Raw genomic sequence first — 20,216 nt, 5'->3', positions numbered from 1 at the left:
TGGAGTGATTTGCTCGCAGCACCAGAGAAGCCCCCTGGTGAGGAGAGAGTTGTGCTAATCACTCCGCCCAAGTATCAGTGCTTCATCTGAGAATATAGTTTCCTGTATGTATACTGTTAAAAGATGTCTGTCTCATATGACCTTGTTATTTGTACACACTGTGACTATACAAATCGCAACATATAAATAGGAAAATGTTTGCGTTAATTTGTCACTTATTTGGAGCAGTATGCTAGCTGGAGCCATTTACTTCCAGTCTTTTTGCTAACCCAAGCTAGCGGTGGGTACGTCAGACAGAGTTACAGGACGCACAGAGATGAAAAAGGTATGTATGGACTTATCTAACTCTGGGGGATACGGTGAATAAGGTAAAAACCCAAAATGTCTGCGTGTTCCTTTAAGGCCCAAAATTCAATCACTCAAAAATCTACTGTGCAGTGAGTAGTGAAGTTCTTTGTTTTTTACACACACACACACACACACACACACACACACACACACACACACACACACACACACACACACACACACACACACTTACATTTATGGTGTATCTACATTATTGATGGAAATATATTTTTTTTGTCATTTGGTCTTGGTTTTGTGTAATGGTGAATGTGTGATTTGTTGGGTTTTTATGTCTTTTTTCAAAATTCAAATTCTCTCTTATTGGATGTGCAGTTCACTGTATTGTTCTGTTTCAATCAAATAAAGTGTTTCATTGATTCATTCAAACTGTTGTCTCTCTTTGTTTCAACAACTTAAAACTTTTGAGTAAAGTTTACTTGAATATTTTAAGGCAATCGGTTTCCTAAGATTTCCTTAGTATTGTGAACACTTAGCCTTGTAAGGATAACTTGCCTTAATGAGTACTGCTAACTGAACATAACTCAGTTGTCTGAACTGACATTTCCTTAGTGACGGGAGCTAATGATTTTTAAGTTCACTTTACTACCATGACATGAGTTGTCTGGACTAAAAATTTTTTTTTCATCATAACTAATGATTTTGCGTTAACTGAACTCAAGTGTACTACCATGATATGAGTTGTCCTTACACATTTCTTCTCAGCTACAACAACTTAAAAATTGATTGTCAACTTTACTTTAAAAATTTGAGGCAATCGGTTTCCTAAGTTTTTTTAAGTAAAGTCAACAAATTACATTTTACAGTGTTGGTCTCCGGTCGATTGCTTTGCTTTCCCGTGGCATCATGGGAAAGCTGGGATAGAAGTGTCCATCCGATGCACGCTTCAGAATCTGGGCGGACTCAGAAGGGCATCCGGGGATTTCTCGCCTACTGATTTTATTGATACTGAGGATTCGGACATACTACTCTGTTCACGTACTGTTTCCCCTACTACATTTTCAGTAAGTAGGCGGTTTCGGACGATACTCAAGTACACGTGCCTCTGAATCTCGCGAGAAATAGTCAAAAATCCCGATAATTCTCGCCTACCCATTTACGTATACTGAGGTTTTGGACATACTATTCGTTCGCATGCTTTTTGCCTACTATATAGTATGGCAGTATGCGGTTTCGGACTCAGCCTTAGACTCCAGCTGGTCTACTTCTACCTCTGAGGCCTCTGTGTCTACCTCAGAATCCTCGGAGGAAGATGAGGAGCCATCCTCGCTCTTGAAGTGCATGATTATTTCAGGAGCCTTATGTGTGCTGTAATGCCTTGCCATTTCCACTACTTCTGCTATACTGTTCATACTTATAGCAGTGTACTTGCATAAACAACATGAGCGAGAAACAAAATGACATTGATTTTGTTTCGGTTCTGGCCTCTCATCGTTTTTATTACTGAATTAGTTTATAACGCAGAATGTGCCCTTCAAAGAGAGAAGAATTTGGATATGTTGAATATACACCGACTCCACCCCGACATCACCCCCACCCCCTTATACCACTCAGACATGCTTTTTTTACACACACACACACACACCAATTTTCAACATTAAAGGTTTATCTTTTCAGCAGCTATGCGGTCCGCAGAAAACAGCAAAAATGTTGACATTTTGATGAATGCATGAAATGGTAAAAAGTAGCGCCACCTGGTGGACAAGTATAAAAATTAAAACTTCAAGGCCAGTAGTTCAAAATGATATATTGACATAAAGGTTTGTATTAGTTTATGTTAAGATAAATGGGGGTAAAAAATTGTAGTTATATTGGTTTTCAATGGGGCAGTTTTTGTCCTTAGGAACACATTAGTCGGTTTTTGCGTAGCTTAGCCATTTTAAGCTAATTTAAAAAACTGAAACCACAATTCTAAAATGTATCAAAAATGATTAACCTTTGGCAAGTTTGGGCAATATTCAATCATCACAGTCAAGATGGTTTAAAAATCAAAATGGCACAAAATGTTCCAAGGAACTCTTAAGGGTTAACTTCCTTCAAAGTTTGATCAAATGTGCATAATGTCAAAGTGTCATCAGTATTAAACATGTTATCCCTCGAAGTACCCCTCCCCACAGAGCTCCCACATAACAAATCACAATGGCCCTCATTTATCATACTTGCGTAGAAACGGGCGTATATGTTGGCGTAAGATTATGCTCACACTCCTCTCACCGCCTGATTTATGAAACTGTGCGTACCGTTGATATTCAGGTGTACGCAATATCTGCCCTTCATAAATGCCGCGGCTGAAAACAATCGTCATAAGAATAACACGCCCATATAAATTCAAGTCTCCACCTCCCCCACGCCCTCATTTTACGACATTGACACATGGAAGACGGCAAAGAAGACAAACCGGGGAAGTGGAAAGAAACAAAATTGTTTTATTTGGGAGTTTAAAGAGCGGGATTAAAGACACATTAATAATTGCATGACATTTTGTAATATTTGTATTATTATTTTTATTATTAATGACGCTTAATTGATATTTAGAATAATAATTATTTATTATTATTATTATTATTATTATTATTATTATTATTATTTACTGTTGCCTACATCTAAATTATATGTCTGCTTAATGGTTCGGTTAAGTTTTTTTTAAATAATATTTTAAAATGATGTAGTAACTTTTATAGTGTGTTTTTCTGTATTTACATACAGTTGTTTGTTAGCTAAGATCCAGTTTCATACGGAGCTCCGGATATAATTCAAATTAACAATTTGTTTCCAAGACATCCACATGTTTTACTAGGCTAATTCATAATTTGAAGTAATAATAATTGTAATAGTAATGACGAAATATTATAATAATTAATCCCAAGGAACAAACTGTTGAATATTGGGAACGAATTTTATATTTATGGCCATACTTTAGACTAAATAAGAAAAAGAAGTGTCCATAATGTAGCATAAAAGATAGTTCGTGGCCATGATTTTGTCCGCATGTCATCATGATCGGATTTATAGCTCCATTCAACACAAACATTTTACTTTACCTATTCATGTGTAGCTATTTATTTATCATCGAATGGTATGTAACTAGCTTACCTTTTGATGCATTATTACCATGTTTTCGTAGCACATCCTTGTGCTTTCTTGCAATGTGCCGCTTCAGATTCCAGGATGAATATTTGCTAACTTTTACAGTCTCTCCGCACTTCCTTTTAATGTTTTCTTCCTGTCCAATCTTAACTTTGATTTTTACTTTACATTTATGTATAAGGCTTGAACTCCACAACTTATTGCTAGACGTTTTTACAGATTCTCGAACTAGCAAATTATCAAAGGGCGTTCTGGGTTCAACGAGCGGTGCTGAGCGAGCTGACTTTTTAGAAAGGCGCTTTGATGGTAATATTACCGCACCGCTCAAGGCTCCGCTCTGCTCACATGCTTTGCCCTGAAACGTCAGGTAAAGCTCCCAGGCTCTCAACTGAAGGAATACATATGCATACAAATCAAATGCTTTGGTAAAGTCTCTCAAATTAAACATTGAAGTCCATGTTGCATAAAAATAAACACTGAAGTTTGTAATTATTATGTTTTTTTTACAGTGGGTCATAATACATCATATATTTTAGTTTGTCAGTGCGTTTTGTGGTGTTAGGAAGTGTTTGCGCATTTCTGCACTAACTCAAAATGTGCGTACACCACCTCCTGAGCAGGCGTAGGATTTGAGCGTGCCGTACGCCAACATCCATATTGATAAATCTCAAAGTCACCATGGTTTTGGGTGTACGCCAGGTGTACGCTGGAATTTTGGTGTACGCACTTTTGATAAATGAGGGCCAATGTAACCCCTGTATATACATACCTAACCTATATATGTGTGTGTGTGTGTGTGTGTGTGTGTGTGTGTGTGTGTGTGTGTGTGTGTGTGTGTGTGTGTGTGTGTGTGTGTGTGTGTGTGTGTGTGTGTGTATATATTTAATAACACGGTATATATATATATATATATATATATATATATATATATATATATATATATATATATATATATATATATATATATATATATATGTATGTGTATGTGTATGTGTATGTGTATGTGTATGTGTATGTGTATGTGTATGTGTATGTGTATGTGTATATATGTATATATGTGTATATGTATATATATATATATATATATATATATATGTGTATTTTATTTTTTTTATTTTTTTTTACATTTATTATCATAGAGAATGTTAAAATAATGCTTAAAAACAATTGTTAACAGTCTGTTGTTTTTTTAACCGCAGAAACTTGTAACTTTTTATAAATTTGTAATCCTACACATGGACCAATTCCCAGAAATCACAGAGGCTGTTTACAATTGGCATTAACATGCGTTTTCGTCGATCGGATCACAAGTGGACGACGTTAATGCCAGGTGTAAACGGTGTTCAAAATGTTTTGAACGCGTCCACTTTCGACCACATTGCTTTTGTAGTGTAAACGTACATGTGGTTGAATGTGTTCGAACAGCCACACGCGACCGCCTTCCCTCCGCCCATTTATCTAAGTTGACACAAGAGACGGATTTAAATACCAGGTGTAAACGTGATGTGTCTCTCTCGTCCACTTGTGATCCGATAGATGAAAACACATCTTAATACCAAGTGTAAACAGCCCCACAGTCATTAAATCCACTGAAGGTTGCTTTGGATAAAACTCTTAACCTGATGTTTCAATCTAATTCTACTGAATCTATTATAGATGCAGAAAGTTATCATCTCATGGATTTTAGTTTATTTTACCCTCATGTTTCTCAATGTTTTTATGATTATTCCTCAACCATCAATAATAAAGATTGAAAAATAGACACCAACCTATTTGTTCCTCAGTATCTTCATCCTTTATTCTGAATGGTTGTGGATCTGTCATCTTCTCAAGCTCCTCTTTCACCAGCATCAACATTATGTCATGAAGATTTCAGTTGTCACACATGGAGTGATTTCTCTGTGTGTTTGACTCCAGCATTTATTGGTGGATTGTTGTAGGAGGAGCTTCACTGAAGGTTTCAATCACTTTCACTCTATGGGTGTAAACTAGAAATGAAAAAAGAGACATTAAAACATTTAATGTCAGTAAAACATTCACCATCTGTTTCAGACTTTTTAATGTTTCACTTCAGAATGTTTTCTCAAGCATTAATTAGAGAATCTGAATCTATGTTTGGTGTAGACATGGGCGATTTTCCTTTTTTAATTAATTTAAATAAACGTTTTCATTTAATTTAAATCGAGTGATCAAGGTTTTGAATAGAAGTTAGTTATGCATGTCAAAGTGAAATGATTCAGACATCACCTGATTATTGCAGCAGGGTTTTCCCGCATTGAAAATGAATCAGGACCCACCCAGATTACAAAAACATTATTTTATTTATTTTATTTGATCTGTAGATGTTGTGGGAGAATTAGAAAGCACAACTTTCTCTCTTCCTCCCACTTTTACGCTCTCTGTTGCTCAGTTTTAATCTTCAAAAGCAACAGATAAAAATACAGATGACTGAAAACATGACCTAAACCTCACATAATATTTGTACTTAAATTAAAGCTCCATGTGAAACACGTCTGCACTGACAGCACAAAGTGAGCTCAGCCTGAATGAAATGATATGGCCAGAAAAAACAACAGAGAAAATATATTTAAATTACTGACAAAATCATTGACAATAATCCTTTCAAAATTTCAAATAGGTTTGCTAACGGGCGGAAAGTTTCTGGTAAATTTCCAGAAATTGTACATGAGAACTTAATCTGGGGAATGTTTAAATATTCTAAATTAGAAACTTAACAGGAATTTATGGGAATTTTTTTAAATTTGTGCAAAATGTATATAAACTATACCATATGCAAACATAAATAAATATATTGTGTTGTCATAAGCAGACATGCATGCAAGGAAATGCAGATGTTAAAAATGACGTCTTGACTGATTTAATTGTAAGTAGAACTTAAATTGATTCTGTAGTGGCACAATAACCCGTTTTAAACAGAGTGGGAAGCAATAAAATTGTGACACGCAAATCATCCTTACAGTTTGTCATTTATTCTTCATCCTTTTGAAGATTGTTTCAATATAGCAAAGAATAGTCAACAATACTGAGTCTGAATAAATATAGAAGATCATACAGTCAACCAAAAAATATGTGGGCTGGGCAAAAAAAAATTGATTTTCCGATTAATCGTTTTTTAAAACGTGGTCTAATAAAAATTGATTCTCAAAGAGCAGAATCGATTTTTTTTCTTTCATATTTATTTCCACAAACATTGAACGTAAGATTAACTTTCTAATTACTAATCTTCTTCAACGTTAGTGTTGTGGCTTTTAATTTTTTTATTAATTACCCACTTGTAAACTGCTGTTCACTGTTCTTTTTTATTAATTTAGTATTTGTATTAAATCTATACTCATTAAGTTGAATCGAGTATAAAAACCTAACCGAGAACCAGAATCGAAAATTTAATCGAGAATCGGAATCGAATCAATTTGATAGCTGGTGAATCGAAATCGAATCGATCTGGAACATTTGAATCGATACCCAGCCCTATCCTGCACTCACCCCCATGTTTCCAAAGCTACACACAGGTATTTTAACCCTACATAATTAATGATGCCTTTATTCTCCCACGGTCACATGACATAAGGTGCGTTCACACGACAAAATTTCGGGACCGTATTTACTTACAGGTGTGAGTCTGGAAGTGTCCTGTTCACACAGCAAATTAAAGACACAAATAGAACACTGCCTGTATGAACGAGCAACCGACCTCAAACCCGTATGCTAGTTGCACGCAGCGCCTGTAACCATAGTGACGGACATAAATATTTAAAAAAGTATTATTTATGCAATGGGCAAAACTTTATTGATGTAATTAACAAAAACAGCTGGCTGGTATAACGCTTACCATTGTGCAGAAAAAAATAAACAAGGGTGGTGCCTTATTAAAGTTTTAATTTCCAAAATGAATGAACATAAAATCAGTTTCAGCAACTGCACGTTTTACCAAAGCAGATATATCCAATACAAAAGTAATCATAATGACGTGTGAAGAAAATCGATCTGTTTTCGCAAGAAATTGAACTTTATTTAAAGCATTAACACAGCCAAATAGGAAGTGCGCTTACGCTCCCGCTCTGTAGGTGGCGCAGAGAGTATGGTTTACCAACTGCAGGCAAAACCAGCCTCTTAGCGCCACCTAGAGAGCGGAAGCGTAAAAGCGCACTTTATATGTTGCCAAGGTTCTGTATGGACGCTAATAATGTTGTAAATAACGTTCAATATCCTGCAAAAACCGACCGATTTGCTTCACAAGCAGAAAAAATGTCACCAGGAGTCATGAAGATTACTTTTGTATTGGATATATCTGCTTTTTGAGCTCTCAGAGTGACGCATCTTTTGCCTTGCATTATATGAATCACATATGGTTTTTTTTGCAAAATATCTTCTTTATTGCTTCACTGAAGATAAAAGGTGAGTAAATAAACAGCTAATTTTTATATCCTTTTATTATACACTTAACATTATATTAATCGTCCACTTTTAAGGTTTAAACTTTATATATCTCACTTACTGGGCTGCACATGATTTTATGCGTAATGTAATATGTTCTGTGGCGTCTATGAAGGTAAAATAATATCACATTAACCTTATGGAGCAATTCTGCTGCGTAGGTTGCAGTCATTTTCATGCACTGGAACGTTATCTTAACACAAAGAGCAACGAATGTCGTGACAGACATTGGTTGTCCAGTGCGATTCCGTTCACACTGCACAGCTTCTCTGTTAATACGGTTGTGAAACCCGTAAAGTTACGGGTGTGAGGTCGGTTTTAGAATGCCGTTGCCAAACCTGTAATTAACCAAACTGCATGTGAACGCAACCGTCTTAAGGACTCAAATACGGGTTTGACAACCGTATTATGGTACCGTGTGAACGCAGCCATACTCTTAACATGGCTCCTACAGACAGATTATTTCATTAAGAAACGCAAACACAGAATAAACATTATTATAGTTATTATAATAGTACTAGGTTTTATTAAGACATCTTATTTACTGGCTAGCTACTGTATAAACTCATTTTAGTATTTGCTAGTTAAACCGTAATACCATAGATCAAATATATTTATCCAAGTTTTATCATCAAAACTTACTTGACTTGATGTAGTCCTTGGGGTCAAATGCAAGTGTGGCTTCTGTGGAGGTCAAGGCCTGAAAAATGGAGGGGAAATAATCCCCCACCTTAAATGATATATGGAGGATTTTTTTATTTTATAAAAACGTCTCATTCTAAGGTAATAAAAACATAACGGTTCATTATAAAATGTATTTATACACCCCTGATAATATAGTTTTGTATATTATTTTGCATTTCTGTCAAGAGATCCTTCTGAAAATTACACACTGCACCTTTAAAATCATTAAATCAGTTATTTGTTATGTCATATTTAGATAAGTGTTGCACTACTTGACATTAAGTTCAATGACTAAAATATATAAGCATCAATTTATAAACCCTGCTTTGGGTTAAGAGTGTCATATGTTGTAAAATGTATTTAAATACAGACTAAATACTGTTATTTTTATATTTTTTATGAAAATATTGAGGCTTTTATCCAAAGCGACTTACAGTGCATTACAAAGTATACAGTAAATTAAAGTATGTTAAAAAAACTAATAAACTATAACTAATAACTATAAACTAATCTCTTAAAACACCATGCTTCCCTCAGCTTTTATGTTTTAGAATATAGTATTAATATATCTTTTATTAATGTATTAGGCCTACCTGCAATATTTGTAAAATGTCCCCCTAAATATATAATGTTGGCATACTCTAGCCTACACTATCTGTTGCAAATCAGCTATTCCAAAATATAGTTTACAAGAGTAACTAAACCAGACTATATGCAAGGTGAGAGAATAGTTGTCTAATTTTAATGTGTGAACAGACTAAAAATTGTACTCACAATTCATTTATTCTAATTAGTTGTCTACTCCTAGTCTGTGAGCCAGTAGGCCCATTTTCTTAAATATCTGCACATCTTTGTGGCTTTAATTTCATAATGATACAGAAGTCAAACATCAGAAATTAAGTGACAATGTGAAAATACTACTAGTCCATTTTATGGTGATCTACTTGTAAGACTACTTACATGTTGTTTATAACAAAGGCCGTTTATCTATTGCTGGGACGCTTTAAAAACGCTTTTAAAGACGCTTCTCCAGGCCCCACTACACCACTGGACACTACTTTTTCATCTTTAATCATCTCACCTAAAGGTAGAAATTCAACTAAAATTGCATTAAATCTTAATGTTTTAAACAAAATTATGCTGCAAGATTTTTGTTTATGCAAGTTTTAATCACTGTCTTGTTACCTAAAACATAACATAATTTTGAAACATGTTAGCAACTCCCAGTAACTGATACCTGGGATTGAAAACATTTTTACAAAGTGGGGGTAAATTCACACACACTGTTACAGTTAAGCCTCAGGTATACAATAATAATGAAATTAAAATAATGTAAATACTTATTCATCAAAATGGTAACTGTTAATACAATATAAGGGGAAATAACTCACAATTATCATTTTTGCTCTTGATGCATAATAGCCTACAAGGACGGTTAGATGAAGGATCATAGATGGATGAATGTGTGAATATCTATCTATTATAAGTATATAATAAGTATATAAACATAATTTGAATTAATCTTTTGTGTTTAAACTAAATTTTCTAGCAGATGTTACAACAAACCCTGTTCACAATGAACCCCAACTATGAGGTAGCGTTTGCACTCCTGTCACTTCCGGTGTACGAAAACGGTAGATCCCACAAACAAACTTTAAGGGGCAGTTTCCAGGACAGGGTTTATATTAATCCAGCAGTATTAGGCCCTAGTTATTTTAGGCAATTTAAGTTGTTTTACAAACATACCTTACAAAAACAACAACTCGTGTGTATCTTGAGACAAAAACAATGGCAATGATGTATTTAAACTTAACTTACGTCAGTGCAAGCTGTTTTCAGTTAAGACAACTCAAATATGCATTTTAGTCTGGGAATACACAAACCCTGTCTGAGAAACCGCACCTAAGTGTTCATTTGTAGCAGAGATGTGTGTGTTGATTGTGTAAAAAATGTTATATCTAACGCAAATATTTTTGAAAGATATAACTTAGCCAAAGCCAAAAGACTTAGTTTGTACCCCACTCTCCCCTAACGTTACTAAATATAAAGGTAAATAAGAACTAAAATAAGAAGTGATAAATACAGATGCAGTCCTCAAGTCATTTTAAAGTTGTCTGAATAGTGGACATCTTCCGTTTTAAGTCCTCGATCTCCACAGTAAACTGGTTCATAATACATGAGTAAAAACATTTAATTATATTGGTATTAAACGTGTTGGACATTACCTCAAAGTACACAACTGTATGAATCAGATGTTGTTTATGACGCTGTCCGGACAATGAATCCCTGCTCCAGAGACAACAGTGAGTCCGGGTCAGATTTTCAACTTCATCTCTCTGCTAACGGTTAGCGTGTTAAGAAATCCTGTCTTCTGTTGACAAACCAATAAAATAATCGAAGACGAATTTATTATTGCAGTAAACACCGAAGCACTTTCACGTGGCTAAAGATATCGGGCTCTAGTGACGATCGCTTTAAACACTGATTCACGAGGCTTCAAAACCTTTACGAGTCTTTTGAATCGAATCTTCTTCTTCTGGAGTTTTATGGCGGTTGGTAACCCAACTTATGGTGCACTACCGCCACCTACTGTACTGGAGTTTGGAGCACAGACAAGCAAGGAATACACACACTAAATTATCCCATATAACCCGATTTCTTTAAGTCGTTTTATAATGGCTCTATTCTTCTGTTGCTTTAAATTACATTCCAAAAAGTTTTTAAGCCCATTTTGTTCCATTTCCTGAATAAGTGATATATATATTTTTTAATTTTCATACTGTGTTGACATAAAATATGTTCTATTGTCTGTGTTTGATAACAACGTCTGCATTTACCAGTTGCATGCTTTCCTATTTTAAAAGGGAATTATTTAGTCCAGAATGTCTGATTCGAAGACGTGAAATGATAATATCTTCTTTTCTGTTCTTAAATGCACTTCTTCCATTTCCAACAAGCAGCTGAACGCTATTAAGATGTCTGCTCTTGCTATCAATATTTCATGCATCTTGCCATTTATTACAAGTGACCTCTTTTTTACTAAGAGCCACTTGTATGTCAACATCTGCATGATTTAAGCTTGCTTAGCTAGTTTGTCAACCACTTCATTAGCCTCCACTCACACATGAGCAGGAACCCACAGAAACATAATTGGGTGGTTTCCCGGAGAGGGATTAGCTTAAATCAGGACTAGGCCTTAGTTTAATTAGGAAATATAACTAGATTTAACAATCATGCCTTACTAAAAACATTACTTGTGTGCATTTTGAGGCAAAACAAAGGACATTGATGTATTTTAAGATAGGCTATGTCAGTGCAAGTTGTTATCAGTTTGGACAGCTCTTACATTTATTTTAGTCTAGGACTTGTAACCTGTCCAGGAAACCACCCCGATAATTACTATTTCTCAATAAACTTGCAAGAATATCATATATAATATCTTGCCTAGTTGATTTTAGTCCACTTGCAAGGCTTGAAAGCAGGCGCGGAGTGGAAACAAAAAATCGAACGGAAAATTTCGTAGACCACCAACCCTCAGTGGTCAAAATAATAATAATAATAATAACCATAACCATGTATTCGTAGTAAAATTAGGGAAATACAAATCGTAATCAATCTGCAAAAAAAAATTCACAATAATAAAATCATGGCAAATTTTTCTAAGGGAGTAACTACAAAATGATACCTGTTTGAAAGATGGGGATGCGCACCTGTCAATCAGCTATTACATAACAGAGCGAGGCCAGAGACTAACGGGCTCATAAACAGGAAATAAAATATGGAATAATGTGTGCATCTTTGAATAACTGTAAGAATATTTCCTTTAAATATAATTTTTGTCATATAAAGTTTTAAGAGATAATAATGTGTTTCCACTATTATTGCTTATTTAGACTTGTTAATGCGGTTGAAAGGCTATTATAATTATGAAAGTTTTTGCTTATAAGATCTTTTCTCTTGCCGAGATTGATTGACGCACAGCATCCAGCGCAGCAGCCAATCAGCGCCCGCGATCTATGTGCATGCGAGCATCCCGCCCACAGAACTCAGTGTAGAGCCTGATCGCTGATACAGACGCAAACTTTTGCTGTTGATTTAAGGACAATTTCTTTAATGTTATGTGTGTTTGTGAGTAAATGCGAAGTAAGTGCATCTTATTTGACTTCAGTAATGACAATCCTGTGTTCTGTTTGACTTCTCTTTCTTATATTTGCAATTATAACGTGAATTGGTTGATTAAAGGGATAGTTCACTTTAAAATAAAAATTCTGTCATCATTTACTCATCCTCATGATGTTCTTAACCTGTATAAATTTCTTTTTTCTGATGAACACAAAAGAAGATTTTTTTTAGAAATGATGGTAAACACACAGCAGAAAGTGACTATTGACTTCCATGGTAGGAAAAAAATATTTTGGAAGCATTGTGATAAATGAAGAGGAAAACGTAAGCAAACAGTTGACGGTAGCCATTAAATTCCATCATATTTTTTATTCCTACTATGGACGTCTATGGTCACTTACTGCTGTGTGTTTACCATCATTTCTCAAAATATCTTCTTTTGTCAGATATTATTCTAAAAGGGAACATCTATTCCAGGGGTCTCCAACCTGTTTTCATTGGAGAGCTACTTTCTAAAAAATAAAAGTGGTCGAGAGCTACTTGTGTCACGTTATACCTAAATTAGTGAGTTAATAGACACCGGTCTATTAACTTACTGTGATTTGAACTCTTTCCTGCCAGCATTTTTCATGTATACAAAAACATGTACAACTTTACATAGACACTATGGGGAAATGAAAGATTTATTTGACATCTTAAAAAAGTCTTGTGAAAGGTCCCCTCTAATGTATTTTTGCAATAAAATGAAATATCAAATTTAAAAACCTTGCTTGTTTTCATATAAAAAATATGAATATGTGGGTCAGGCAACATGTACACAGATTAATGCATTTATTACAAAATGAAATATGATTTAAAACAAATTTCAGAAGGACTTGCCGAGATGAATCTGCCCTCGGCGGTGTACACGACACTGACTGCCCGCTGATCAACTTGAACACAAATATGCAAAATCGAAATTTTAATATAGGTCCTATCTTTACTAACTGACCACAGATTTGAGGTTTATTCATCTATATTCTCGAAAAACAGCTAAATTTTATCACACAGAAAGAGCAATATTTCGAAAATTGTGCAGGTTTTAAGCTTCATTGCTGCTGACGCAAAATGCATTCTGGGAAACTTGGCATTCGTAAGCACACACAAGTCACCTTCTTGATAAAATGAGCGGATCAAGACATCCGGGGATGTTATGTGAACTTTGCTTGATTTGAACTTGGAATTTGAGCAGTAGTACTTGGGCCACGAATGATGATGTTTCACAAGTCCACAAGTACAGAGTATACACATATTGAGAAAAGGCCTGAATCTTTTTTGCCGTACACCATTTTTGGCTTTTGTGCACTTGTAGACTTTTAGTAAGATCCTCCAGACAGTTTTATTAATAATACCTCAGCTGATTTCTAAACTTAGTTGTCATATCCACACTGTTGACACATGAATGGTTTTTATCGAGTGTGGATTCTCATGTGTGAGTTAAAGTTAGCTTTTGCTTTGAAACTCTTTTTACACTCATGGCATCTGTAAGGTCTCTCTCCAGTGTGAACCCTTGTGTGTATCTTAAGGTTACTTTCAATAGAGAAACTCTTACCACAGTGTTGACAAGTGTAAGGTTTCTCTACAGTGTGAGACCTCATGTGTCTCTTAAGTTCACATGCAGTTATAAAACTCTTTACACAGTAATGGCACACGTGTGGTTTCTCTCCAGTGTGAATTCTCATGTGTGCTTTAAGGTAACGTTTTTAAAAAAAAAACTTTCCACACTGATGACAAGTGAATGATTTCTCTCCTGTGTGAATCATCATGTGTATCTTAAGTTTACTTGTATCTGGGAAACTCTTGTCACAGTGATGGCACGCGTGTGGCTTTTCCTCACTGTGACTTTTCATGTGCCGGCTAAGGCTTGTTTGATATGTGAAACTCTTTCCACATAGTCGACACGTGTAAGGTTTCTGTCCGGTGTGAATTCTCAAATGTCTGTTAAGGACACTTGCAGTTGCAAAACTCTTTCCACACTGATGGCACACATGTGCTTTCTCTCCAGTGTGAGACCTCATGTGTATCTTAAGTTCACTTTTATATGGGAAACTCTTGTCACAATGATGGCACACGTGTGGCTTTTCCCCACTGTGAACTTTCATGTGCCGATTAAGGCCTGTTTGATATATGAAACTCTTTCCACACTGATGGTACTTGAATGCTCTCTCGCCAGTGTGAACCCTCACATGTATGTTAAGGTTCCCTTTTCTTCTGAAACTCTTTCCACACTGTTGACATGTGAAAGGTTTTTCTTCACTGTGAGTCCTCTTGTGATCTGCAGGGCGTTCATCTTCACTGAAACTATTTTCACACTTTATGTCTTCTGTCTTCAGAGTTTCTTTCTCTGAAACATTATGGTTTATTTTTACAATCTGATATTTCTCATCCACTTCAGCTTGACTCTCCTTTTTCACTTCTATCATATCTAAAATGAAGACAGTAAAGAGTTCATATTAATAAACTTGGGTGACAAAACACATTTGAGATTGTCATGTATCCATGTTATTTTTAATGTGAAGTACATTATGTCATTCTTGTAGTTTTGTGTTTAAAACCCTATAACACTTCTGGTGTTTCCAATATCCGGGCATGGGTAAAAAAGGTGAAAAGCATATTACCACCCTAGGGGGACCACGGTGGTTGCTCCCCCGTACGAAAATTGTGAAAATTCCATATTTTAAAGCATCAATCTGATGAATTTTGAGATAAATTTTAAGTTTAAGTTTAACAAACCTGTATAAGTCACTGTTTAGATCAGCGTATCAGTAAAAAAAAAACGGGACAAATCAATTGCCCGCAAAATACAGGACCTCTAGGCATATAGTGCAAAGACACATAATTGGCTGTTTAAGCCATGTGAATCTCCATTTGTTTTTTACACCTTTATTAATCTATGATACATCAGAGCCTTCCTGCATTTAAAATATGAGCATGCTTAAAGTTTTACCTCAGCTTAACACGCTACAGTCAGAAAACCCAGAGTGGATCCGGAGCGAAGTGATTACAGAACGCTTACAGTAGAGAGAAGAACGTGCTTTCACTCCACTCCAGGCTTTGATCACATCCCAGTTAGCATAGTGACAACACTTCAAGATGCGTTGTATTCACGTCTGCGCGTGATATGTACAATAGTAAAGTCAGTGGTTTGGCCACGGTTCAGGCAAAAGGAGCCCCAACTAAGTATTGAGTGCTGTACATGCTCATCATACTTTTCATGTTCATACTTTTCAGTTGTGAAATGCTGAATTTGGGATTTTCTTAGTTGTCAGTTATAATCATAAAAATTAAAAGAAATAAATCTTTGAAATATAATCAGTTTGTGTGTAATGAATAAATACATACGTACGTACGTACATACATAATTTTAAATGTTTAAATTCAGATCAAAATTTATAAAATAGTCTTTGATATAAATTATGTCATCTATAATTTATCTATGTCTGGCTCTCTCTCAATGTTTTTTTTCCTCCTAAGCAGATTTTTTCTCCTAGGAGTTTTGTTCTCAAGCCCTAGGGAGTCAGCTGACATTGGTTTAAATTAGATCTCTCTTCTATACATTACATTATTACTAGTACAGGTTAATCTTAACACTGTACTATGTTGTTTATGTTGTCCACCGATTTTTCTGTGTTTTCTTTTTTGGTTTACATACAAATAAACGCGTCTCAAACTTGCTGTCTTTGTGAGTATCGTAGTAAACAAATGATTCACAAAATAACATGTTACTTTTAGTATGTACACTATTGCACAGAGTCATTATCAAATCTGAGTCTTTAAACCAAATTGACATCAACTTTGTGTGAACTCATGTAAATGATGCATGCATCTAATGCATTTACTGAACGTATGCACATGAATGACAATAGCCTATTTCATGTGCCTTGTTAATGGGTGCTTTGCATTTAAAGGTCACGTTCTTCCTGATACCATTTTTTAAACCCTAGTTAGTGTGTAATGTTGCTATAATAGCATAAATAATACCTGTAAAATGATAAAGCTCAAAGTTCACTGCCAGGTGATATATTTTCTTTAATAGAATTCCTCTTTAAAAGCCTACAAGGAACGGCAGGTTTGGTCTACAGCCCTCTATTTCCTGCTTTAATGACGTCAGTAAAACAGTTCATTGTAAAACTCCGCCCACATGAATACATCAGTCACCAGCTTTGGCTCAAACGGCTCTGCTAAGCTAAGCTGCTATCGAATCACAGCACACTAAACAAACTACACAATCAGAACTCGATACGTATTTCTGAAGGAGGGACTTCACATAACAAGGAAGACATCAGCCTGTTTTGAGGTTTTGAGGACAGTGAAAACAGCGCTATACAGATAAGTCAATTGTGTGAAAAATACAGCGTTTTTTTACACGTGAAACATGAACGCATGTTATATTGCCCACTATAAACAAAATCAAAGCTTCAAAATCACAGACAGAACGGGAGCTTTAAAACAGACAGTGCTTCAAAAAGTTATTACAACATGTCTTCATTTGCATCCGAGATGCAAGATCGATCATTTGCTCAATCAAAATGGATTCTGATCAAACTTCTAGACTACAAAACGTCTCACAACATTGTTTTTAGGTCTGCTCCACTTTCCTCAATAGCCAACCCATTCGCGGGTAGGGATTGTCATCAATACACCTGGATTTGCATTTAGGAGCACTCTTAGCATGAATAACAAAAATAGAAATGTCCCTTTAGATAAAAAATATATTACAGCTTGATGGCAGGCGTAAGACCATCATGAAAAGTAGGCTACTGATGTATGTAGGTAGATGGACATAGCTGTGCTGCTAACTTGCGCTGAACAGGCCTTTCGAGCTAGCCTACCCCCGAGTCTCTAACCCTTCCCCCAGCTGAGATACGGCCGGCCGGCTGTCCCCCGATTTTCAAATGTCCGTAGCTCTGGCGCCTTAGGTCCGGGGCGCGAGCCCTTCGAGTCCCTAACCCTACCCAGCTGTTAACTATACATGTTTTACTGTAATGCTTCCTGCAGTGAATTACACAACAAAGCAATAACAAAAACCTTGTAATATATAGCGCAACATTTACTTACCTGTCGAGGAGAAATCTGGCAACTTCAGCATCCCTTTAAAAGTCTTTCATTATCTCTTTCCACCTGGGAAAAGCTACCCCGATGTTTACCCTCGTTTTTTGAATTAGAAATTTGAATTTGAAAAAACCTCCATGAACTTAGCTATTTATATACCCATGTTTATGACTTACCTTCATCCTATGTATATATAAATAAGAAATTCTTCGCTTACGAGGAAATTTTACACCAGTAAGGACATATTTATGAATGAAGAAATTTATTTTAGCTAATAAAATACTTCAAATATTACACAATGTCCCTTTAACTACTATTTTTGGGTAAAAGAAAATTCTGTCCATAATAACGTGAACACAACATGAGGGTTAACTGTAGTAGAGCATTGCATGGAGATCACAGTCATTCATCTTTACCTGATGTTTCAATCTAATTCTACTGAATCTATTATAGATGCAGAAAGTTATCATCTCATGGATTTTAGTTTCTCAATGTTTTTATGATTATTCCTCAACCATCAATAATAAAGATTGAAAAATAGACACCAACCTATTTGTTCCTCTGTGTCTTTTTTATTTCTAAATAATTTTTATTTCTAATCTTCTTTTTTATTCTACATGGTTGTGAATCTGTCATCTTCTCAAGCTCCTCTTTCACCAGCATCAACATTATGTCATGAAGATTTCAGTTGTCACACATGGAGTGATTTCTCTGTGTGTTTGACTCCAGCATTTATTGGTGTATTGTTGTAGGAGGAGCTTCACTGAAGATCTCAATCACTTTCACTCTATGGGTGTGAACTAGAAATGAAAGAAGAGACATTAAAACATTTAATGTCAGTAAAACATTCACCATCTGTTTCAGACTTTTTAATGTTTCACTTCAGATTGTTTTCTCAAGCATTAATTACAGAATCTGAATCTATGTTTGGTGTAGACCTGGGGGATTTGAATAAACTTTTTATTTTTATTTAGATTAAGCGATCAAGGTTTTGAATAAAAGTTATTATCGCATGTCAAAGTGAAATGATTCAGATATCATCTGATTATTGCAGCAGGGTTTTCCTGCATTGAAAATGAATCTGGACCCAGCCAGATGCAAGATTTTTATTTATCCAAGTTTTAATCATGGTCTTTTCACCTAAAACAATTTTGAAACATGTTAGCAAATCCTAATAACTGATAGCTGGGATTGAATTTTTTTTTTACAAAGTGGGGTTAGTTGTCACAGTGTTACAATTAAAGGGACACTTCACCCATTTGCATAAAGCTTTGTATAGTTAGAACCCCAGTCATGTTTTTGAATGGTCATGCATCATTTCCTCAGTTGCCGCTGAGACAGGAGAAATACAGATTTCAGTGTTGCACTTCCTTCTTTCAATGATGTAAAAATCATAATTTTGCATCACCAAATTTTAAATGTATCTTACATTTCGACTACAAATATGACACTGTTATGTAGAGAACGCTGAGAGGTAAGGGAAGAGCAGGAAGACTCAGTACAACTTCGTAGAATAAGGGTGACCCAGGGTGATTTATTGAAGCAAAAATGTCTTCAGAGTTAAGTTCAAGAGTAAGACAACAAAGTTATCAAAAAAAAAACAATAAAAAAAACAAACAAATCAAATGCTGATAGCAGCAAAACCTGACCGGTGCTACATTATTGCTAGCAACACACCATACAGGCCTCATGTGTCTCTCGGCAGACTCTCGTCATCACAGACACACTTCACTTGACACAATTTCTACGGGTGAAATGCTCCTTTAAGCCTCATGTACACAATGATAATGAAATAAAAATGATGTAAATACTATTCAATAATAACTGTTAATAAAATATCAGGAGGAAATAACTCCGTTTAAAAAATCTATCTACAGTGAGGAAAATAAGTATTTGAACACCCTGCTATTTTGCAAGTTCTCTCACTTAGAAATCATGGAGGGTCTGAAATTTTCATCGTAGGTGCTTGTCCACTGTGAGAGACACCAAAACTCACAATGTATGATTGTTTAACTATTTATTTGTATGATACAGCTGAAAATAAGCATTTGAACACCTGTCTATCAGCTAGAATTCTGACCCTCAAGTACCTGTTAGTCTGCCTTTAAAATGTCCACCTCCACTCTATTTATTATCCTAAATTAGATGCACCTGTTTGAGGTTGTTAGCTGCATAAAGACACCTGTCCACCCCATACAATCTGTAAGAATCCAACTGCTAACATGGCCAAAACCAAAGAGCTGTCCAAAGAGACTAGAGACAAACTTGTACACCTTCACAAGACTGGAAAGGGCTACGGGGAAATTGCCAAGCAGCTTGGTGAAAAAAAGGTCCACTGTTGGAGCGATCATTAGAAAATGGAAGAAGCTAAACATGACTGTCAATCTCCCTCGGACTGGGGCTCCATGCAA

The 20,216-nt window shown here is 35.5% G+C and overlaps 1 pseudogene; it reads right to left on the bottom strand.

Moving 5' to 3' along the window:
• Positions 1 to 13,535: 13,535 nt before the first annotated feature.
• Positions 13,536 to 15,176, bottom strand: LOC141281958 (uncharacterized; annotated as a pseudogene).
• Between the last annotated feature and the right edge of the window lie 5,040 nt (positions 15,177 to 20,216).

This window comes from Paramisgurnus dabryanus, chromosome 3 (assembly GCF_030506205.2).
Source record: "Paramisgurnus dabryanus chromosome 3, PD_genome_1.1, whole genome shotgun sequence".
In the NCBI taxonomy this organism is placed as follows: domain Eukaryota; kingdom Metazoa; phylum Chordata; class Actinopteri; order Cypriniformes; family Cobitidae; genus Paramisgurnus; species Paramisgurnus dabryanus.
Note: the sequence above shows the minus strand (reverse complement) of the source record. Positions and strands in the feature narration are given on the sequence as shown.